The sequence below is a fragment of the Vulpes lagopus genome, chromosome 11 (assembly GCF_018345385.1).
Source record: "Vulpes lagopus strain Blue_001 chromosome 11, ASM1834538v1, whole genome shotgun sequence".
In the NCBI taxonomy this organism is placed as follows: Eukaryota; Metazoa; Chordata; class Mammalia; order Carnivora; family Canidae; genus Vulpes; species Vulpes lagopus.
Window position 1 is genome coordinate 98237312 of NC_054834.1, and position 25678 is coordinate 98262989.

At 36.2% G+C, this 25678-nt stretch overlaps 1 protein-coding gene across 8 annotated transcripts in view; it reads right to left on the reverse strand.

The window, feature by feature from the left end:
• The window catches only part of CHN1 (chimerin 1), a 194641-nt gene that overhangs the window by 51123 nt on the left and 117840 nt on the right, over positions 1–25678 (reverse strand). The gene's annotated exons all lie outside the window — the stretch shown is intronic.

Consider the following 25678-nt stretch of genomic DNA (forward strand, 5'->3'; position numbering starts at 1 on the left):
ATTAATTGCAATTTGGGCAGCTACCTAGGGCAACAGGAGATAGAAAAACAATAGTCAATGATGAGGTTCTTAGTGACCCTGAAAGGGCTAGGGGTTTTCTGGCCACATCATGCCTTCAGTAACTTGCAATAATGCAACTTCTGCATTAATTTTGCTGCAGGAGCTCTCAAGTCAAGAACTGCTAATTCTAAAATTTAGAACTATTATCAATGTTCTGATATTCTAGGGAAATATATACTACTCATCCTTATACTTATCTGGCCATATTTATTTAATTTAATTTTTTTTTTAAAAAGAGTGTATTTACTTATTCATAAGACACAGAGAGAGAGATAGAGAACACAGGCAGAGGGAGAAGTAGGCTTCTTGCAGGGAGGCTGATGTAAAACTCGATCCTGTGTCCAGGATCACACCCTGAGCTGAAGGTTGCTCAACCACTGAGCCACCCAGGCATCCCTTTCTGGCCATATTTAGATAGCTATCATTTATTTTATTAAGTATCCATATTCCAGGCCCCTAGCTAAGCTAAGCATTTTACATACAGATTCCCATTAAATCCACAGAAAGATGCCCATGAGGTATATATTATCCTCACTTCATAGTTGAAAGAACAGAGGCCGACAGAAGTTAACGTTCTGCATAGCTAGTTGGTTGTAGTTAAGAGTTGGCCTCTTAAACATTATGCTATATCCACCCAAATCCAAAAATGAGAAGAAAATTTTGAAGACTGAGGGTAGTTGTTTTTCTCTCTGATTCTCTGGAAGGTGTTTTCCCTAGTTATTTCCTCCTTTCGAGTATGGATCCAACAACGGATGGAGAGAAAAAATAATGCTAGCTAACATCCCTAGATTTCAAGTTCAGTGCACAGTACACACAACAGGCAACGCAGCCTTAGAGGTGCTGTTCAGACACGCCCTCCTTTCTGGGGCCTTTGAGGATCTGCACCAATAAGGTGTGACTTTACCCATCTGTGAACTTCTGCACCCTTCCCTTGCTCATTAATTGTGAGATGTAGCACACTCCATCTAATATCACAATTCCTGTGTAGCTGTTCATATAGGCTGGGTCTTGCACATCTTAGTATATACCTTGAATTTAGCATAGTAGCTTACACAAATAAAGGTCCATTAAGTATGTAGTTAAAAAAAAATACCAAATGAAGGCACCTATTTTTATTGAGGGGCAGTGTATTATAATAAAAAAAGATGGGATCTGAAATCAGGGACACTAAAGTTTGAATCCTAATCTTGGGAGATTTGCTTGGTGCCTTGCTTACCTCATTTACATACATGAACAGGGCAGTTTAAAAGAGATGACATATAAAAGAGGAACAGACTGCCTACTAGTAAGCACTCACTAATTGATGGTATTACAAGGGTGCCCTGCACCCTTAGCTGCAGGTTATGCTGTATAATGTAAAACATAGGTTCCGGCTCTCAAGGAGTTGATAGATCAATCTGCTTTTGGTTTATACCATACAAACATGCCTGGAAACTCCTGCCCTTCCCTTTGGATTATGGTCTTTACCAAATCTCCCAAATTCAAACTCTAATTCTATCTTTTATAAGGCATATGATGACATGCATATTAGCTGAGGGAGCAGGAGTGGGAGGGGTGTGGAAAGTGTGAAAGGAAAGATTACCAGCATTTGGTAAGAAGTCAGAGCAATGTTTGATATTATTTATTGGCCACACCAATCCTGGGATTATGTTGTATAATGAACATTCTTCAGAGGAAGAAATGCTCATAGAGTAGCTTGCTCAAGGTCACAGTCAATAAGTTAAAAGTTTGTGATCTGAATCCCTGTGTTTTGTCTCTAAAGTCTGGAATCTCCTTCTGCTACCGTATAATGGGAATAGGAAATAAACCCAGGAACCCAGGTGTTAGGGATATAGCCCCCTCACATTCTGGTTCCATGAAAGATAGGAAAGAGGGTGGGGTGGGGATCTAAACTGACAGGGCACATCTCCCACAAGGTCATTCCTGCTGGAAATAGCAGCAGTATCTACTTTTTCATTTCGACTAACTCTTTGGCCTGCCCTAGACCTAACCCTGGCCACCCCTGATACTGATAGCACTTTTGTACATTCTCCTGTATGAGGGTGATGAGCCTCGAGAAGGCAATGGAGAACAGGCAGTTCACAACCCTCTGTTTCTACCTCCATCCATACCATCTAAAATACAGAGAAATGGACTACGAAATGGTGTGTGGGTAGCAGGAGGCAGTTGTGTGAGGAATAAGGAACAGAAGGGGGAAATAAGTGACCTTGGGAGGGAACACATTTGCTGTTTTTCAAATAAAGAAATTTCTACCACTGACCCTATTACCTGTTGTTTGTCTAATAAAAATAATTTGGGGGATCCCTGGGTGGCTCAGCGGTTTAGCACCCGCCTTTGGCCCAGGGTGCGATCCTGGAGTCCCGGGATCGAGTCCCACATCGGGCTCCTGGCATGGAGCCTGCTTCTCCCTCCTCCTGTGTCTCTGCCTCTCTTTCTCTCTCCCTATGTCTATCATCATAAATAAATAAATAAATAAATAAATAAATAAATAAATAAATAAATCTTTAAAAAATAGGATCAGAGGTTGTGGACACAGACAAAAATGCTGATCTTAACCCTGTTATCTACTGGCTGTGACATATCCTGGTCAAGTTACTAATTTCTTTTAGTCTTGTTTCCTTACGTGTAAAACTGATTTAAAATACTTACATTATAGAATTATATGAGATAATATATGGGAAGCATTTTGCATTATTCCTGGCAGACAATAATCAATAAGTAGAAGTTTCTCTCCTTTCCTTGTATCTAAGGATTTCTAATTCCAAGATCAGGGTTAATTTAGTGGGACTCTGAGATAGTTAAGAGGCCCAAGGCACACTGGCCTAAGCAGTGTGAGCTTCAGGTTAAGTTGTAACCAGGTGCTTTAAGGACACATCACAAGCATCACTCTTCTGCAAACCTTACTTTATCCTGCCCTGGCAATCTGACCTCCCAGGCTCAAACTGAGAATCCATGTTCTGTCCACTTTCCCACTAAAACCTGCTTACAGGGAAGGGTCTTATCAACTTATTCATGCTAAAGTACAAATAACTGATTATACTTCCTTTTCCACAGATACCTGGTTTTTATTCATTCATTTATTTATTTATTTTAAGATTTTATTTATTTATGAGAGACATAGAGAGGCAGAGACACAGGCAGAGGGAGAAGAAGGCTCCATGCAGGGAGCCCGACGTGGGACCCGATCCCGGGTCTCCAGGATCACACCCTGGCCTGAAGGCAGGCTCTAAACCGGCTGAGCCACCCAGGGATCCCCCATACCTGGTTTTTAATACAGGACCAAGATTTAAACCAAAAGAATAAGTCTAATTTTCAACATCAGAACTCATTAATAGTAAGAGTATTCTCTAGGAAACTGGAAGGACCTCACACAGTCACATCCTTTGAATATCATCATGATGCCACAGACTCATGAACACAATATTCCAGTTAACTAAGTATAGTCAACATTCCATCAGAAAAGCACTATGAAGGAAAGTTCTAGTTGGCATGGCACAGAGGCTTGGAGAGATGAAGAGTAACTGGATTAACGACTGGATAAACCTGGTTCAGTTTTAGCAAAATTCTGCAATTTCTATAAAATAATAACATTCAAATATTAAGAATACAACTTTGATTTTTGGGGTCAAGGATAGTAACATAGGAAGATCCTACACTCACCTCCTCCAGGGACATACCACATCTACACCTATTTGTAGTGTAACTCCTCCTCAAGAACTGAGGGTTGACTGGACAGCTTCTATACAACAAAGGACAGACTACACAGAGAATGGGAAGAAGAAAACTGCTACTTCTGAAACTGCAAACCGTAGTGGGAAGGGATAGTACTGAGGGAGTGTGAGCAGGCCACAATTTAAACAACAGAGGTAGGTAGGGGGATGAGGTAACTGGGTGATGGGGATTACGGACGTCACTTGATGTAAAGAACACAACTGATGAATCACTAAACTCTATCCCTGAAACTAATAAAAAATAAAAATTAAAAACTACAATATAAAAAGATTCAGCCCTAGAAAGAGAAATAAGGAAACAATTTTGTTTAAAACTGTACCAAAAAGAATAAAATAACTAGGAATAAACTTAACCAAGGAGGTGAAAACCTATACTCTAAAAACTGTAAAACACTGATGAAAGAAACTGAGGATTACAAGAAACAAATGGAACAACATTCCATGCATGAACTGGAAGAATTAATAATGTCAAAATATCCATACTTCCCAAAGCAATCTATAGATTCAATGCAATCTCTATCAAAATACCAATAACATTGTTCATAGAAGTAGAAAAAATAGTCCTAAAATTTGTATGGAACCACAAAACACCCCAAAAAGCCAAAGCAATCTTGAGAAAGAACAATAGTGCTGGAGGTATCACAGCCCTAGATTTCAAAATATACTAAAAATCTGTTGTAAGTAATCAAGAGAGTATGGGACTGGCACAAAAACAGACATAAATCAATGGAACAGGACAGTCCAGAAATAAAGCCATGCTTGGATCGTTCATTAATCCATGACAAAGGAAACAAGAATCTACAATGGGGAAAAGACAGCCTCTTTAATAAATGGTGTTGGGAAAACTGGACAGCTACATGTAAAAGAATGAAACTGGTGCCCTTTCGCACACCATAAACAAAAATAAACTCAAAATGGAGTAAAGACCTAAATGTGAGATCTGAAAGAACAAAACTAAAAGAAGATATAGGGAATAATCTCTTTGACATTGGTCTCAGCAACATTTTTAAGATGTGTCTCCTCAGGCAGTGAAACAAAAGAAAAATTAACTATTAGGATTACACCAAAACAAAAAGCTTTTGCATAGCAAAGGAACCCATCAACAAAATGAAAAGGCAACCAACTGAAGGGAAGATAGTTGCAATTGACATATCTGATAAAAGGTTAGTATCCAAAATATATAAAGAACTGATACAACAACTCAACACCAAAAAGCCAAATAATCTGATTAAAAATGGGTGGAGGATCTAAACAGACATTCTTCCAAAGAAGATAGATAGATGGCCAGAGACACATGAAAAGATGTTCAACATCACTCCTCATCAGGGAAATGCAAATCAAACCCAAATTGAGATATCACCTCACACCTGTTAGAATAACTAGAGTCAAAAAAGATAAACAACAAATGGTGAGGATGTGGAGGAAAAGGAACCCTCCTGCTCTGTTGGTGGGAATATAAAATGGTACAATCACTGTGAAAAATAGTATGGAGATTCCTCAAAAACTTAAAAATACCATATGATCCAGAAATTCCACTACTGGGTATTAACCCCCCAAAGATGAAAACACTAATTTTTAAAGATACGTGTACCCCTATGTTTACTGTAGCATTGTTTACAATAACCAAGATGTGGAAGTAACCAAGTGTCTGTCCATAGATGAATAGAGAAAAAGATGTGAGATACACACACATATACAATGAAGTATTACGACTCAGCCATAAAAAAGAACGAGATCTTGCCATTTGCAACAACATGGATGGACCTAGAGGGAATTATGCTAGGTAAAATGAGTTAAAGACAAATACCATATAATTACACTTATATGTGGAATCTAAAAAACAAAACAAAATAAACAAATGAAAGTAGAAATAGACCATAAATACAGAGAACAAACTGATGGTTGCCAGAAAGGGAGGGGATGGGCAAAATGTGTGAAGGGAAGTGGGAGCTACAGGCCTCCAGTTAAGGAATGACTAAGTCACAGGGATGAAATGTACAGCACAGGGAATAGAGTCAATGGTACTGTAATACAGTAGTACAGTGACAGATGGTAGCTACACTTGTGGTGAGCACAGCATAATGTATAGAGTTGTAGAATCACTATGCTGTACCCCTGAAACTAATGTAACATTGTGGGTAACTATAATTCAATTAAAAAAAAAACAGCTTTCCCAAAACCTCCAATATCAAGTTATATCATGATTAGTGGATTTAAGCAAGGCTCACCCTAAATACAGATTATTCATACCTTTCCCCCTGATTTATAATTTATAACCTAAATTCTCTCCATTAGATCCAAGAATGGAATATATTCCAAGGTACTTAGTGACAACATGTCTCCTTACATTTGTTAACTGATAACTGCAGGTTACTATACTGGGAAATGCTTCACATGGATGATGCTTGTTAAAACAATCAATAGGGCAGACATTATAATTCTCACTTTGTAGATGATGAGACCAGTTTAGAGAGGTTAAGTACCTTGCCCAAGGTCATTCAATATGTGGGAGGAAAAGGATTTGAACTCAGGCCTATGTGACTTCAAATTCTGTGTCTTTCCTCTAGACTGTCCTGCTTCTCATATTACCTATTGTTAACATGCAATTCTGAAAGGCTATCATTTGAATAAATTTCTAGATCATTTAAATTCTGGTACCCTTCAGATCACTAGTTATTTCGTACTGCTTATATCTGAATTTATAGTACCTACCATATTCATCAATCAAAATTTTCAAATGCATTTTAAGTCTAACAGTAAAGACATCTATACAGAACTCTATAAATTCCTTTAGTTATGTTGGGATAAATAACTTTTTATGTTGCACAGGAAACTCTTACATTCTGGTAGGGCTCTAAATTTTTATGCTACTGGCATGAGTCACATCATAATTCCTAACTGGGTCTTCATTACATAGCTCCTCTAGCATTAACATAATATCCATCTAAACATATAATAAAGCACATCACTGCATTCATGTCAGTGTATAATAAATTTAAGTTATACTAACATTGACACCACCAAACTCTGTATACTCTAACATGCTCCCTGACAGACTCATATGCACTAATTTTAAACATAGGACATTTGAAAACATAATGCAAACAAAAAAGATCAGCCTTGCCTGCCTTATTCTTTCAAGAAACAACAGAAATGATCAAATTGTCCAAGCAATGGTTTTGAGGGAGTGTTTTGCACTCTGCACGAAGAACACCAGGCCCTGGGCGGAGGTGGGGGGGTGGATGGCACACAGCCCGGTTTCCAAGACTGGCTCTGACGGATGCCAGCCAACTCACTGAACTTTTCTCGACTAAATGAACTCCATGGTGTTCTCTATATTTGTAATAGAAAGTCAAAGGAAAAAGGAAGATTCATACTCATTCAGCACACAGGGGTATAAAGACTTGGGTGTGTCTACTGGGAAATACCCTTCAGTCAGTGCCCACAAGGCAGCTCTGGCTAATTTGCTACAGGCTTTTGTCTGGTACCCAGCCATGTAGGCTCAGAAACTCAAGGTGATCACATCTATGTCTCAAGAGAGTGACATTATAACATCCAGCTCATAAAACTGATAAGGTAAAAGCAGAATGACAGTAGTCTAGTTTATAGTAAGGTAGGAGATAAAATTATCATAAAGCAAGTCACCAGTATTCTCTTTTCTGGTAACATATCTATACTGGAAACAAAAAAATAATTAGGATGCTGATGAGAAAGGAACCAGAACAAGCGGAGTGGGTTAGTTGAAGTGGTACTGAATGCAGAGTCAAGCCATTTGTTTAATCCTATATAATTAGGATGGCCCTGCTAACAGATAACACTCAACGTCCAGTTGGTGAGGGGCCCCCCTCGTCTGAAATCAGTGCTTAGATGGACCTAAGCAACTTCCACCTCTTAGTTTTTTTCCAGGTGTCTCTTTATGATGGTTTTGCATATTTCTGTTCAAATATAAATGGTGATTTTAAAGTTAGTTCTTAAGACACAGTCCTATGTCTCCACTTGCAAGTTCTTAAAGAATACTAGATCGTAGCCCTGATGTATTGATAACAATTTATATAATAGGTGCTGGGGAAGATAAAATAAATGAAAGATGTTTTCTTATCCTGAGTTATGTAATTACAAAGTAATATATACATGTAATATACGTAAAATTACCCAATAAAACATTCTAGTCTAACACTCTCCAATATTCGGCCACTGGCAATGATTGGCTGGATGGTGATGATCATAACAATACTCTTGGTTCTTCCTAATGAAAAGCTGAAACTGGCCTCCATGGGAAATTCTCAATTTTTCTCCCTCAATGAACCTGAGGGAGTATTCTTCTGCGTATTTTGGTTAAAAATAAAATAAAATAAAATCCAAGTCTGGCTCTTTAGCTGTTCCCAGCTCAGTAACACACAGAACTTTAGATTCTACAAAGTGCTCTGTCACATAGACTACTGCCCTGCATCCTCAGAGTCCTGCTCTTCAGAAGAAAAATTCTGTGATGTTAAGGCATTTGCAGATAATCAGTAAGCAAAGGAGCCATGATGGAGACTCAGGCCTGACTTCGTACTGTATTCTCGCCCCATTATGCTTCCCTGGGACCAGGGTTATGATCACTTAACATGGGATGAGACTGACTCTCCTCTTAGGAAGGCCCAGGCTTACAAAGACCCAGAACCAACAGCAAGTAGAAATATTTGCAGCTGAAAATGACCACCCCTAATTCAGTTCTAAACCTGACAAATGGTTGACAGAGACATATGGTCAGCCTCAGTGATTAATTTCTGGCAATTAAAAGCCTTTTTCATTATTTGGAGGGTGGTGAGTAAGGTTATATGTTGTTCTTAATTAAATACATGCAGACCCTTTGACAAATGTCTATTGGAGCTTCGAGAAGAGTTATAGAGCAGCTTGCCTTTTATTTTTATTTTTGTTTTTGCATTGGCTTTTCATGTTCCTTAAATAAAAACAAATCAACAAAACCACCCTCCAAACCAATGAATTTGAAGAGTAGTCTCCTGAGCAACTTAATTAGGCTGTCTTTAGAAAGAAGTAATTAAGCTTTCCATTAAAATTTACCAAACATACATAATTTACAAGGTGGAAAGCCATTTCAATCTCAGGGGTAAACAATTAACTAAGTCTTATATTGATAACAGAGATTCCAAACTGGCCAATGCAGTGATTCCATGATTAGATGTATTTTATCTTTAAAAGAGTATAGTATAAAAAATTAAGAATCTGGGATGACTGGGTGGTTCAGTGGTTGAGTGTCTGCCTTTGGCTCGGGTCATGATCCTGGGATCCTGGGATGAAGTCTTGTATTGGGACCCCCACAGGGAGCCTCCTTCTCCCTCTGCCTGTGTCTCTGCCTCTTTGCCCTCTCTCTGTCTCTCTGCCTGGGTCTCTCATGAAATAATAAATAAAATCTTTAAAAGAAAATTAAGAATCTGGGGTTCTGGACATGTGGCCTGAGAAAATATAAATACTTCACAGAGCCCACTAGTTCATTAAAAGAAATTATAGAAATGGCCAAAGCATATATGTACAATACAAAGTTCTCCTAAGTAGCTTTCATTCAAAAAATATTTTACTGAATATCTACTATATTCTAGGCATTAATGAAACTGGTGAATACTAGGGAATAGAGCCCGAGCTATTTTCACAAGGACCTGATATTAAACAAATAAATACATAATGAATCAATTATAATTGGGATAAGTATTGGATGGGTAATGGATTTATTCCATCCTATTTTAATCTTGATGACCACATTTTCTAACAAAAGTTGGATTTACTTATGAAATCTATGTCCATGTCCTCTTTCCAAGCTGTTTCCTCCTTTTAGAATCCTTCTGAGACTCTTTCATGTGACTTCTACACATCTCTCCATCTCAGATCTCTTTTTTCTCCCAATCTGGGAATGCCTTCAGCAGCCTCCAACACCAAAACCACAGGGCTGTTTGCTGACCATCTCTCACAAGCCCTTTGATCAGAAATAATGACAAGCTGGGAGCTGCTGTTTATAAACTTTCCTCCTCAAAACAAAAACAAAACAAAACAAAAACAAAAACAAAAAACAAACAAAACAAAAACAAAACAAAAAGACCTTCCTCCTCAATATGCCTAATAACTAACTCCTTTCATAAAGAAAGAAATTTTTTAAAAATTTTAATATTTATATATATATGCATATATATGCATGGGGGGTGGAGAGAGAGCACGTGCCAACAAGCAGAGGGGTGGCAGAAGGGGCGGGAGAGGGACAAGCAGACTGCACGCTGAGCATGAACCAGACACAGGGCTCAATCCCATGACCTGAGCCAAACTCAAGAGTCGCACACCCAACCAACTGAGCCATGGAAGCACCCATAAAAATTTTTTTTTAAACTATTCAGTGTTATCTACAGTTAAATAGTTAAAAGCATGGCTCTTGAGTAAAGACAATCTGTAAAAGATCTCCACTCCACTTACTGTAGATATGGGATCTTGGGAGGAGCTTCAGGTCCTTTATGTGTAAAATTGAAATAAGAATACCTACCTCATAGCATTGTTTGGAGGATGAGATGAGATAATGTACATAGAATATACGGAATGTATGTAAAGCATGTATTTTCAGTACCTAACATGCAGAGAGCTCTCCAAGACTAGGTGTTGGTTCAGTAATGATACTGAAACTGCCATTTTTCATCGGCATCAGTCTTACCACCTAACACAATGCTTGGAACAAAGTAGGTGCTAAATGTTGAAAGAATGAAAATAAATAAATGATGAAAGAATGAGCAAAGTTCATGGCACAGTTGTAAGACTCACTGAATTCTTCAGACTCCTGCCTGTCTGAATGATTCTAGCCTCCAAAGCTTATGATACTGTCAGAATATATTTGATACAAAGAAAATGGCTATTTTCTCATAATGATCATTCCTTAAAATATCTCCTATCATGGGCTTTAAAAAAGTAACGGTTGGCCAGGGGTGCAAAAAAGGGCAATTTAAATACTGTTTCCTCATTTGGCGGCCAAAATGTATGCAAATACGAACTGAAAACATATTTGGAAATTTGTGACAACATAGGTATCTTAGCAACATAGCTGACTCAAGAATGAGACTGAATTAAAAACATGTGTTGTGTTAAGAGAACAGGTGCCACCTGAAACATAAAAAATGGTCAGGATGCATGAACTGCAGTTTTCAATTCCATAGGTGGTTGAAGCACTGTGCTTAAATTAATGTGGAGGACCAAAACAACTATTACTCGAGGAAGAGTGCAAAGTGCAATGAAAATTTATGGATGAATAAACCCCCCTCTGTAATGATGTTAGAAAGAAAAGGGAATTTGGAAGTATCTACCATTAGTAAGCTTAGTTTAAAGTTCGATTATTTTCTTCCCAAGAACTCAAACTCACAACTTGTTATAAAACTGCAAGATGAAACTATTTTTGAATTGCATGTCTTAATAAGGAAGACATTAAAATAAGAAGTATGATGCTTAAAAAAATAACTTGCCTAAAATATCTTCTCCTGCAGGATCAGCTGTAGATTTTTTTCCTTTGGATGCTTTTGTTACATTTTTCACTGTTAGAAATATCAAACCATGTCATCAGTTGAATAATGTTTCCTTGTTGTTTCCATTTTTAAAAGAACCCAGTCTTTGAAATACTAAGTATAGCATTTAATGCATTATTTTATACCAATGGTACTGCTTTTAATGAATAGCATGTTAAGTTATTGTGGGTCACATATTTAGACTTTTCCTCTTAACTCTGTCTCCTCTGTTGTTTCTGCTGTAGATTACATTAAGTTTACAGTTTTATATGTCCACATTTAAAAAAAACTCTCGAAAAGAGAGCGTCATTCAAAATGATGTCAAAGGTATGTGAGTTCCTTTTAGGGATGGTTTTCTTAAGAAAAGTATTGTTTAGGGGCAGCCCTGGTGGCCCAGCAGTTCAGCGCCGCCTTCAGCCCAGGGCATGATCCTGGAGATCCAGGATCGAGTCCCACGTCAGGCTACCTGCATGGAGCCTGCTTCTCCCTCTGCCTGTGTCTCTGCCTCTCTCTCTCTCTCTCTGTGTGACTATCATAAATAAATAAAAATTAAAAAAAAAAAAAGAAAGAAAAGTATTGTTTGAGTTGTAAGCTAAGGTAGCTGTTTTTTTCCATGGAATACCACTTTTTTTACTTGGAAGAGTGATTAACATAAATATTAGCTATTCAGACTTGGTATTTTCTCAAAAAAGGACAAAGTGAGCCAGCTGCCTCAAAGAAAACAACTCTCAATGATAACATTTGAACACTGAAGTGAAAAAAAAAAAAAAGAAATTTGGAAATGTTGTATCTGTCATCCTGAACATACCACCTGCTTCCCACTACTCAAATGACTTATTTGATGAGATCAATGATGATATTAACAAATGATTTTTTGACATAGTAAAAAGAAATGTTATCAATGTTTAGGAGACCTATAGAACTCAGTGAACCAATATTTTCCAAATGAACAATGCATGATACTATAGAATTATGCATAGTTGGAAGATCTATTCAGAGTTCAAAATAGATCAATGGATTTTAGTGTAATAGAATAAGAAGATATGCTTATTATGAAGGTTTCAGCTAACACCACTGCAAGTTAACTTTTAAGAAATTGCCACTTATTCAGGTTCTCTCTCTCTCACACACAGACACACAGGCACATAAATATACACATACACAATGGAATATTACTCAGCCATAAAAAAGAATGAAATCTTGCTATTATAATAACATGGATGGACCTAGAAGGTATTATGCTAAGTGGAATAAGTTAGAGAAGGACAATTTCGCTTGTATCTGGAATCTTTTGTGTGTGTGTGTGTGTGTGTGTGTGTGTGTGTGTGTGTCTGGAATCTTAAAAAGCTAACAAAACAGAAACAGATTCATAAATACAGAGAAGAAATCAGTGGTTGTCAGAGGGGAGTGGGGTCGAGAGATGGACAAAAAAGGTGAGAGGATTTAAGATGTACAAATTTCCAGTTATAAAATATATAAGTCAAAGTATAACATTGGGAATATAATCAGTAATATTGCAATAACTTTGTATAATGAAAGATGGTGACCAGACTTTTCAGGGCAATTATTTTGTAAGGTAAATAAATGTTGAATCACTATGTTGTACACTTGAAATGAATTATTATTGTATGTTCACTATATTTTAATTTAAAAAACACATTACCATTTATGTAGTTTTGGTGAGATATCAAAGGCAAATATCCACAAATATCTGAAAAGGCTATTCAAATACTCCTTACTTTTCCAAATGCATATTATTTGTATGAGATCAGTCTCTTCACATGCTTGGACACATTATATGGAGCACCAGGGGAGTGCAAGTTGGTTAAATGTTGACTCTTGGTTTTGGCTTAGGTAGTGATCTCAGGGCTGTGGGACTGAGCCCCACATTGGGCTCCATGCTCTGCACATAATTTGCTTAAGTTTCCCTGTCCCTGTTCCTCTGCCACTGCCCCCACACACTCTCTCTTGCTTTCTTTCAAAATGAATGAATAAATCTTTTCTTTTAAAAAAAGTAACATATCACCACAGACTGAATGCAGAAGCATTTATAAGAATCCAGTAGTTTCCTTAGTATTAAGACATTAAAGAGATTAACAGAAATGTAAAAAATGCCACTCTTCTAACTAAATTTGTTTAATAAACTATGATTATGTTAATAATAATGCTATTACATTAATATGTAATGGGCTTATTGTTTTTTAAATGAATTAACAGACATTTAAAACGTCTGTTTTCATTTCCAATATAGTAAATATCAATAGATATGACCCCAAATTGTTGAAGTCTTCAACAATTTTCAAAGTGTAAAGAACTCCTCAGTACAAAATGTTTGAGAACCACTATTTTAATCCATTACTTATAATCTTTATTGTGCAACAGGATATCACACACTATATATACCCACAGTCTCAGTCTCTCTCTTGCTCTCTCTCTCTCATATAGAAAGACACATATATTGGGGTGCTTGGGTGGCTCAGTCAGTTAAGCATCTGACTCTTGATTTTGGCTCAGGTCATGATCTCAGAGTCGTGAGATGGAGGCCTGAGTGGGCTCCGTGCTCAATGGGGAGTCTGCTCGCTTGTCCCTCTCCCTCCCCCATGTCTTCCCCCTACCCCAACCCCTAGCTGATGTGCGCTCTCAAAAAAATATTAAAAAAAAAAAAACACATACATTAATGGGTGTCTGGACCCCATACTGAATCTGCTAAATCAAAATTTCTGTAGCCATCTCTATTACATGTAAAGTTTCATTGGTGAGAACTTTTTTTTTTTAAAGATTTCATTTATTTATTCATGAGAGACACACACAGGGAGAGAGAGGCAGAGACACAGGCAGAGGGAGAAGCAGGCTCCATGCTGGGAGCCTGACATGGGACTCGATCCCGGGACTCTAGGATCATGCCCTGGGCCAAAGGTGGCACTAAACCGCTGAGCCACCCGGGCTGCCCGCATTGGTGAGAACCTTGATCTGATTTGACTTGATCAAAAACTATTTATGACCGCATATTTTAGGACTTCCCAAAAGTTTATTTTACATTAAAGTTATTTTTTTTTCACTTTCTTCATTACTTTATTTCTTAAAAGTATTATCATTAGTAATAATATCTATAATTTTTTTCTGTTACAGTTATGAACGTTAATCCTTATTCATTGTTACTGGTTTCCCTGCTTCTGAGAGATACCACGGAAAACGATACCACTGTCAAACTGTTAAAAAGACGGGAGGATTTTTGTTTCATTTTTCTTTTTATTTTTGCTTCTAAATTATAATAAACTCTCTACAGTTTTACATACAGTCTCTAGAGTATTGATTTGAAAAACACTTCAACTGCCCTCACAATCTTATTTATTTAGGAGGTGACTGTCACCTCAGAGGTCTTTTGTCAGTTTCAAAGAGCTAAGTAAGCTTCAACTTTGACAAGGAAATGCTAATATGCACTTTGAAGAGTGGAATGATGAAAACCTGAAGATGTCAACGTGAATTTAAGTCAACTGCTGAAAACGTAAAAAAGTGTGTTGACTTTCCTTAAACATAATAAATGCAACATGCATATCAAAAATCTTAGTTGCAAGTATATTTCATTAATACACAAATAAGCTATGTTAATCATTTAATATGGTTCAGTCAGAAAAAGTTTAATGAAATTTATACAGATTCTGTTCTATTAAATATACTGATTTGAAATTCATGTTAAATTATTGACAGCTTTGCACATTTATGTAAAATTTATGCTATCCTAAGTATAAAATCCTTTCTTACTTATTTTTGTTGTTGTTCCTATGAAAGGAACAAGACTATTTGGATTTTTGTGGTAAAGATAAAGAAGGGTAGCATTTGACACAAGCAGTCATTAGAGAACCAAGCTACAATGTAGCGAGAAACACTTTGTTTCATTTTTTTATACTAAAAAACTCAAGTTACAGGTTTTCTTATTCTGTAGATCGGAAGCTTTTTATTCTTTTAACATTTGATAAGAGTTTATTTAAAAAAAAAAAAAAAGAAAGAAAAGCTGAACCTAAGCATTGCAGTTCTAGCATGACAAGCCTCAGTTGGTGAAGGACCCATTTTAAACCATGCTTCAACTTCCTTTGGGCAGGCTCCAGGGTGTTTTAACTTCTTCCTTTTTGAGTAATCCAATTACTCAAAATATAATTACCTACTTAGTTTAAACACACAGTCCAATGTTTAATCTCTATGATGACACCTACCAAGGGGCATTTATTTGGTGGAAGGGTCTGGTTGTCCTTTGTGATTTCATTCTTAAAAATAAAGTATGCACTATTAAAACACACCCTAGAATTAGAATCCCTTGATAATACTCCATAAACCCTATCATCTCAGATACCCATGTTATAATACCTACCTTCAAAAGGACTGCTATAGAGAGTAAAACAGATAATCTGGTGAAATACTCAGTACACTTTCTGATGTATAGAGGCTCAATAAATGTTAGTTATTTCTATTATTATTTTTAGTTTTACAACCTTTAGACATGTTTATTGGGGAGCTAGAAGAGACATTCAATTTCCTGAGGTCACAGGAAATTATGTCACTGGCTCAAAGATTTACAGTTCTTGTTAGTATGAGAGCCAAGCCTGTAGTTAAATCTGCATGTTTTCAGCCTGTCTTCCTCCTAGAATAGTAAGTTCTCAGAAGTATAAAATCTTAAGTCTGAAAAATCTCTTGAAGGTTAACAAAGAGAACTTATGTGTGACGAATCACGACAGCTAGAAGGGACCTGAGTGTCATCTATGAAGCTGGGTTCTTCAACTCAGGCCTGAAGAGGTCAATGATGTGCTCAAAGTGGCATCATTAAAGTCATAAGACAGGCAGACATCCTGTCCCAAGGGGATGCCCAATAAAAAATTGTTTTGCATGTGTGTTGGAATGGCTGGATAAATAAGAGATAACATGATAATCAAAGCTCCCTTTGAAATACCTCTATTTGAGGAGCAAAGGTAGATCTTTCTGAAAAATAAATCTCAAAAAATAAGGAAAAAATAAAGAAAGAAATAGCATAAAGAGAACATATGAACCAGATGCTGTGGACTGCTCCAAAGCTAAGATCAAACACTAGCATATATGGCTACAGAAAATCTTTTATGAGTCTTAACACCAGATCAAATGTTAAAGATCCATTACTATTTAAGTTCTGTTTAAAAAAATTTTTTTTACCTTAAAAGTTTAGAATAGTTCTGTATGAAACCAAAAGTAAAATATTAAAAACACTTGTTTAGAATCCATTATCACTATGAACTAAAAAATAAAAATACGAAAAAAAATTATCCCCTCCTCAGTAACAATAAACACTGCTTCCAAATAAAAGCATTTGTCACATCACTAATTAGGCAAAGGCATTTTGGGGGGCTTAATCTATAAGGAACAAAGGAAATTCACTATTCATAGTGAAATAAGTGGTAAATAGAATGTTATGTACACAAGATATCAAAATAGTTCTGGCTTAAATAATAGTTTTAGCTAAGGTCACCCTCCTCCACCCCATACCAGTGCACACCGCAGATATAAATTATGGAAGTCCTTTACCCTCAAAATGTTTCATTAATTTATAACTAGGGAGCTCTAAAGAGTAGAGAAGCTTTGGCTGTGATCATATATGAAGCTAAAGTGCAACTCTATATTCAACAAATCTAGAAATAGGTTTCTCTCACATGAAAGTCCTATACATTTTAAAGATACAGACTATTCCAAAAAAAAAAAAAAAAAAAAGATATGGACTATTCCAAGAAAAACAACTGTAAATGCTTTTAAATTATCCCTCATATTAACTGACTTATAAATTTAGATATTTGGGGGTTAGTTATCATTATCCTGAAGAAATACTGATTTTTGGAGCACTGAATATTCTGGAAAAACTCCTTTGTTTGAAAGGATAAAGCCAGTTAACAGGAATAAAAACTTGAAATTTAGAAAGTCTACTAAAATGACTAGTATAATCTAAGTCATGCTAATCTGAGTAAGCAAAGGAAACCTTTTTACTGAATGCTTTTGAAAAAAGATTACTTAAGAAAGATTTATCATAAAAACATAGACAGCCTGCAGGAAAAAAGCACTGGTTACCAGTAATTTATGAACAAAATTCCCTGGTAAAAGAGTTTTTCTCTCTGTACCCCCATCTCATCATCATTTAAAATCATGACGATAGTCTTTAAATTTCTTTTTAATATTCTTGGTGTACATGACAGACAATTAGAGAAGATCCATGGTTGTCTTGTTTGGTATTGGCCACAGGAGCCCAAATCACCTACTCAATAAATATTCATAAAATGAATGAATGAAAAAATATATTAAGAGATTGGCTAAATATTGTATATAAACACAATGGAATGTTATGCTAATATTTAAAATGATAGAGCAGAAATATCATCCACATGAAACCATAACCTAATAGTAAAGCAAATCACAAAGTAGTTCATATAGAAGAAACATGTTTTCTCTCTCTTTTTCACTCTCACAGACACACACAGACACACATACATACACACAAACTAGAAGGATAAATAGCAGAGTATTACTGGTTATATTATCCATCAATAGTGGGACTTGGTGTGATTTTAATGCTATTTTTTCAATATTTTATTATTTTGTAGAAAATAAATAGGGATTACTTATATAATAAAAAACATAAAAGCTTATAATAATCTGTGCATAGGAAGACTACAAGGAAATCCACTAAAATGTTAACATATATTTGTGGGGCTATAAGAAATTTTTTTTTTTTTTTAGTTCCTAGTTTTCAAAAGTTTTATAAAGAACATGCATTCCTTTAAGACTAGGGGAGAAAACTCTCTTAAATTGAATAATTAGATATATCAGCACATGGTTCCTTTTTTAAATTTAAAAATAGTTTTAGGGGGTTCCTGGGTGGCTCAGTCAGGTAAGCATCTACCTTCAACTCAGATCATGACCAGGATCCTGGGATCAAGCCCCACATCAGGCTCCCTCCTCAGCAGAAAGGCTGCTTCCCTCTCTCCATTTGCCCCCTCTCATGCTGTCTCTCACTCGCAGTCTCCTTCAAATAAATAACTAAAATCTTAAAAAAAAAAATAGTTTGAGGTATAACATGACTGGACTTGTTCACAAATATATATACACATATATATACACATACAAACAGACATGAACTAGTCAGTGTAAATAAAACTTTTCTACAATTCTCTACTGTTTTCACACTCTGGTACTCTCTTTTCTCTCCCATTATGCCCAGTCTTCCCAGTCTTAAGAAACATTAGACCCCCAAAAGGTGGCCAAAAAAACATGTAGAATTCCAAGAGTCACAAGAAGAGGTTTTTGAGCTCCTGAGACCCACTTGCTTAGAAAACAGTTCCAGATCACTGGAGAGCCTACTCTAATCAAACTGCATTGAAATTGATTACTAAAATTAATATGCAAATGATTAAATCTATTTTAAGAAAGTAGAGTGAAATCAAGGTTCTGTATATATCAGCATTTTCTTCATTCACTCATATTCCAATAGTTCTGTCTAAGAGACAGGAGAAAACTTAAAAACATTTCTCCAGGAATTTTTTACAACCCACAGCCCATACATGGGAGCCTGTTATACAGGCTTCACCTGGCACCAGGCAGAGGTGAACTCTAGTCTACAGGATTCTTGAGTGGGTTGGACCTGCTAGTTCTTAACAGATCATAGGAAAAGACATCTAAATGCTTTACTGGTCTCAATAAAGCAAAAAAAAAAAAATGCTTTAGTGGTATGCCACAGGGAATTCTGAAGTCATACCAATGCCACAAACAATGCCTTTTCCCTTTTGAGTAGACTAAAAGGAGGAAAGCAGAAATGGCAGTTTTTCTCATTGTGATACTTGGTTCCACATGGTACAGTTCACATTCAGAGAGTTGGGGACACTGTATTTCCTGTCAACTGTGATTGTGACTAACATCTGCCATGGGACCTATTCCAGAGAGGAATGGCCAAGAGACAGCTAGTGATTAAAGGAGGGCTGGCTGAGCGCTTCTGGCTCAGGTCCAAGATGGAGCAGAGCAGAGCTTCTTTCCTAAGAATCCTCTCTTATTGTGTACCCACATTTATTTCAGTCTTTATTGTAGAATAAAAGGTGAAAAGTCCATGATAGGATTGAAAATGTCAACAAGTTATAGTGCCTTGCAATCAGTACAACACATCAATAATTCTTTTGTTGTCCATATTTCCCTAAAAGAACATGATGGGAAATTTTACATCTAAAATTAAGAACGATATTTAAGATGATGTATTTATAATAAAGTGACAAAATGAAGGTAAAAAGTGCTATAAGTGTGAAAAAATAAAACATTAAATAGATGCCACCTGTCATAGCAACAGTTAAAAACAATTTCTTGTCATGACAGAAATTTAATCAGTGGTTGCCCTTGGATCGGGGGTAGGGGTACAATTTTTTACAGAAGCACTAGGAACTTTATGGAGTAATGAAATGTTCTTTGTTTGACTGCAGCAGTGGTTACACAGGTATGTTTATTTGTCAAAGCTCATCAAACTTCTCATTTTACTGTATATAAATTATACCTCAATAAAGTTGACTTATAAAACATTGTTGGAAAATGAGAGTATAAAGAGATATGGCTTGCTCTTTTGCAGAGTTTCCCTGTTATAGGGGAAAACAGGACTTTCTCAAGGGATAAGGTTAATATACTTTTTTTTTTCTATGAACTTGGGCAGTGGCCCAAAGTCATTCTAAAGTTACTAAGCAAACTATAACCACAACAGGATCTCCTTCTGTTGAGTGGGTGGAAGAAAGTGTAAATCTCTTTTAAGATAGTGCTACATAATCTCCAGCTTGCATAAAAGCTTCTGCTTTTGGAGAGAAACTTTATACTGATGGTAACTTTTTATCAAATGCTGCTGGTAAGTAAGTACAAACTTATGCAGTGTCTTAGAAATTATGAAAGATAACCTTATGCACTGTTGATGGGATGCAAACTGGTATAGCCACTGTGGAAAACAGTATGGAGGTTCCTCAAAAAATTAGTAATAATTTTTTTAAATTAGTAATAGAATTACCTTATGATCCAGTAATTGAACTACTAGGTATTTACCCAAACAATACAAGAACACCAGTTTGAAAAGATATGCACCGCTATGTTCACTGCAGCATTATTAACAATAGCCAAATTATGAGAACAGCCCAAGTGTCCATTGATAAATGAATGAATGGATAAAGAAAATGTATACACACACACACACACACACACACACACACCACACAATGGAATATTACTCCACCATAAAAAAGAATGAAATCTTGCCATTTGCAACAACATGAATGGAGCTAACGGGAAAAATGCTAAGTGAATTAAATCAGTCAGAGAAAGATAAATACTACATGATTTCACTAATGTTGAATTGAAGGAAAAAACCCAAATGAATAAAAAATAACCACACACACACACACACACAAACCAAAAAAAACGACAGAGGAACTATCCCTTAACTATAGAGAACAAACAGATATTTACCAGAGGGGAGGCATGGGTGGGTGGTGAAATAGCTGAAGAGGATTAAGGGTACATTTATTTTTTTTAACTTAATTATATTTTTTGAGAGAGAGAGAGAGAGAGAGAGAGAGAGAGCATGCAAGAGAGAACATGTGAGTGGGGAGGGGCAGAGGAAGAGGGAGAGAGATACTCTTAAGCAGGCTCCATGCATAGCACAAAGCCCAACTCAGAGCTTGATCTCACGACCCTGGATCATGACCTGAGCAGAAATCAAAGAGTCTGATGCTTAACGGACTGAGCTACCCAGGAGTCCCAAGGGCACACTAATTTGAGCACTGAGTAATGTATAGAATTGTTGAACACTACATTGTACATCTGAAACTAATGTAACACTGTATGTTAACTATACCGGAATTAAAATTTTAAAAAAGAAAAAGAAAAAGCTTCCTAAAACAAATAAAAAAGAAATTATCAAAGATAATGTTTAAGCTGTAAAGTTTAGGTCATCAGCAAACCTACAGCATTTAGTGAATTTTCATGGAACGGTTTTAGAAGCTAAGGAAATAGAGGATAACAGCTGATTCATCTGAATTACTGAACGAAACAAAGAACTAATGTTAACAGCACACTTAAAAAGACATACAAACAAGAGCATGATCAGTTGCCATTATTGATGCCTAGAATTTCTTACTGAAAGCATCTATTTTTGCAATATAATGCCCAGGTTTGGGAATTTTTGAGCATGTGTGGTAACTCAGAGGAGACCCAAGAAGAGTTAAGGACTAACTTATAAAGCCATATAAGAACACTTACGTTCTCATAACTTGACTAAGGAAAGGTTCAGGGCATAGCTATGATTTGCCAGTCTCCCAGAGGTCTAAATATCAGAGAAAGAAAAAGGACTCCAAATATAAAGGGAAATATGATGGAGCAAAAAGCAGAAGATGAACACTACAGATCCAAATCATTTAGCATGAGGTATAATGTAAGGATTTATTAAAATTAGAAAGTTTAATTTAAGAATTGCCCATAGAACTGGTTTGTGGGCAACACGGGAAACCCAGATTATTGCTTGATAGTCTCAACTTATTTTGGACCCCAGATTGCTAAAGCCACCAGAGCTGATTTCTGTTTCACAAAGTTAACTGGATGAGCCATCAATGACTATTCCCCTACCAAAACGCTAGACTCTGAAATAGCAATTGTGAAAGAATTTCTAATAGCTTCCTCTTCCAACCCTCAAGCCAGTAATTTAAGATTTTATTTGTTTAATTGGCTCATATATACAAATCTTCCAAAACTGCAGCTGGCTTGGTAAACTACAATTTGGTCTTCTGTTGGCCTGGTTTTTGGAGCTGAGGAATTGATGTTTATCTTCCGTTTTCATCTTTCCATCTGGTTTTCCCTAATGGCTTGAGTTACTAATCCTTTCTGTGAGTGATAAAATGGAAGAATAGATGAGATTCATACAAAAAATTTTCTGGGCCCCATGTCAGTTTTCTTTAATCATTATTAGATTCTCTGGTGGGGTCTAGATTGTCCCCAACCCATGACTGATAACTATGGGGAGATGCCACTCTACCATCTTGGCTTCTTTGTACATATTCCTGAAAAGGTGCATCTAGCCACCACCTTTCACAAACTATTTCATGTCATAAAAACAATTTTTTTGTACCTCAGATGCTTTATCTGTGGAATTAGGAATATTCTAAGCATTCCGAGTTCCTAAAAGAAAAAATATAAAGTAGGAAATCAACTTGAATTACCTTCTTTTCTGTCTCAGGACTGATTCTATCAGGGCCTTGGATTTGGCTGAATTCATAAAATATACTAGTTTGTTCCTTTGTTTAATCAACAACTGTGTATATAAAATCCAAGGTGCTGAAACAGAAGTGAAACAATACTGAGGGACTTCAGACTTGAAACTGTAGTGAAATGATGGAATGTCATATTGATTTCTGATTCATAATTCTGAAAAACTAGTGTTTGCCTATAAAAGTGTTTTCTGTGATCTGCTGGGCTTTTAGAGAAGCAAACTCAAATCAGAGTAAATCCAACTTAATACTTACTGAACTGTAATACTATACAGATTATATAGGCAGGTTGCTTCTTGCTATCAATATACCTAAGTGCTAATTAAATAAGGTAGAAACAATGAACACATTAACATGTAAGTTCTTTGAGACAGGGCTTATATGTTGTACATCTTTCATCCCTTCCAGAGCCTAGGTTGTTTCCTTACAAACAGGTGGCACGCAATAAATGTTGAATTAAACACAATTAATTTTGATGGGAGAGGAGTTAGTTCATGGAGATGAAAAGAAATGAGGACATAGGCCTCTAGATTAGACACAATTAGAGGTATCACAGCATTACTACAAGAGAAACTCCACTATCAGATGAAGGGATTAAGAACCGTCTGATGTTATCTTGTGGACCTGGAGGACACTTCAAGCAATGTAAACATCCATTTTTTTTTTAAAAACAGTGATATAAAACTATTTATTTAAAAAAATATCCTTATGTTATTTAACCATAGGCTAAATACAAAATATAGGCATTTAATTTTATTTTTGATTAGGTACAATATAACATCTACATGATTCTTATTTTGTAAATTTTATTTTAAATTGTTTTCTTTTTAAGTTCATTATGTGTGCAAAGTAGAGGACAACAGTCATATAATGCCAGCCAAGTGGTGGCATTATATGGAAGCACTTTTAGACACTGAGGTGAACTGAGACCCAGAGAGATTTAGGATTTGCTCAAGACCACACAGACTAATATATACTTATATACTGACTATGTAGGATTTTTAAAAAACTCTACTTGATTTCTTTCTTTTTTTTGTTTTTGTTTTTATTTTTAAGATTTATTTATTTGAGAAAGTGCGTGCACAGGGGGTTGGGGTAGAGGGAGAGGGCAAGAGAAACCCAAGCAGACTGCATGCTGAGCTCAATCCAGTGACCTTGCACTCATGACCTGAGGCAAAACCAAGACTTGGATTCTCAACTGCCTGTGCCATCCAGGAACCCCATTACTCTACTTGAGTCTTAAGAAGGATATTAACAGAGGACAAACCCACTATGAAAGTTCTGCACAGTAACTGTAGTCTCCCTCATAAATTATTAAACTGGCTTTTTAATATAAATAGATGACCCTGGGCACATCTGGCAGTTCTCCAAGGGCCTTTTCACCCCTGGAATGACCAATCCAAACCTTAACAAGCCACAGGGGAAACATGAGCATGTAAATTTGACTAGGAAGAGAGCGATGGATGTTGATAAGGTAGGGTTAGAAAGGAGATGAACAAGAGGAGCACAGGTTAGGGAGGATTAAGGAAGGGGGAAAAGATGGGTCTTACAAAGTGGGAAAGCACAGAATCAAGAATTCAAACAGTTTTTTATATTGTTACTTTTGTAATGATGAAATTGAAGTATGGTTCTCCTGCTGATTTCTACATTAGGATTATATGGATACAAATAATACATAAATAATGTATATATTTATATTTTATAAACATAAAGCAAAGTAAAAACTTTTAGAAAGGTTGCTTTGTGGGAGAATTAAGAAAATTAGCAGACAGGACCTCCTGTGCTCCTTTCACCATTCCCAGGGACATAGACTTTTATCACTTCATAGAGGTACCCAGAGAATTCCAGTAGGTATGGCAGTTTTTTGGCAAGGCCCTGATTACATTTCAACCTCATATTTTACAAGGCCTTTCAATACATATGCAGTCTGGTGTTCTCCAAAGAAGTCTTTAAAAAGTGGAATTTAAACATAAAAGAAATTCCTTAAGAATAAATTATTATGACAGTATGCAAAACACTGCAACCATCTCAAACTTCCAGGAGAAGAAAAATACATATACACACACAGACACATAAAGTTTATTTGGCCTACTAAAGTTCCATAAAACCAATAAATGGATTTTTCACACCCTTGTCATCACAGGTCATTGTTATATGTGAGAAAGTTTTGGGCTTAAAAGACTAAATCTAAAAGTAAAGAAGTTCTTGCCAGATTCAGAGTTCTGACTCATAGCATAGTTTCTGAAATGCAAATTACATATTTGACAGTTTATATTATTAACAGTTATGAGCCATTTTTAAAAGCATGGCTTTGGAGAATTTAAAATTATATTATTAATAAGTATAAAATCATCATAAAAACTGTTGCATTCAGCCATTGGTCCAGTATCTGTTGAAGCGAGCATACTATACTTACAACTTGGAAAAAGAAACTATTCAAATACAGTTCCAAGATAAATTTTGAAAAAGCCACTAATAAAAGCTGGGCTTATGGCCAGTCTGGATGCTAAAGTTAAGCCATTTTACAAGAGAAGGAAGTCCAGCTTTTCAACATGCTACAACTTCATGATTAAATTTCTCTCAATGTTTTTTAAAAATAATTTTAAATTTCTGATATTTCAAGCTGGAGAAGCAACTTAAACAGTTAATGAAAAAAATGACATAGATGTCTCTCAAAAAAAATTTTTTCCCCTCACAGCAGGCCACAAAATTTCCTAGAGACAGCTAAGAACCTTCAGGTCTCATTTCCTTTGGCAAAAAACTTCCTGGCCATAAAACAATCCTGACAACCATCCACAAAGCTCAGATGCTCAACTTACACCTTAAGTACTGAAAAAAAAAAAAAAAAATCCACCCGGAATTTTTATCCTACGATTTTTAGAACAAGAAAAGATCTTAAGAGATCATCTGGTTCAGAATTTCCCCAAGTGGATTTCATGAAACACTATTTTCCTAAATAATTTTCTGAACAGTGGCAGGGCGATCCAGATGAGTTTGGGAACACTCTAGGAGAGTCATAATACATACTAGGTTATTAGCAAAACTGAGAAGCCCACAGAAAAGGAACAGGTAA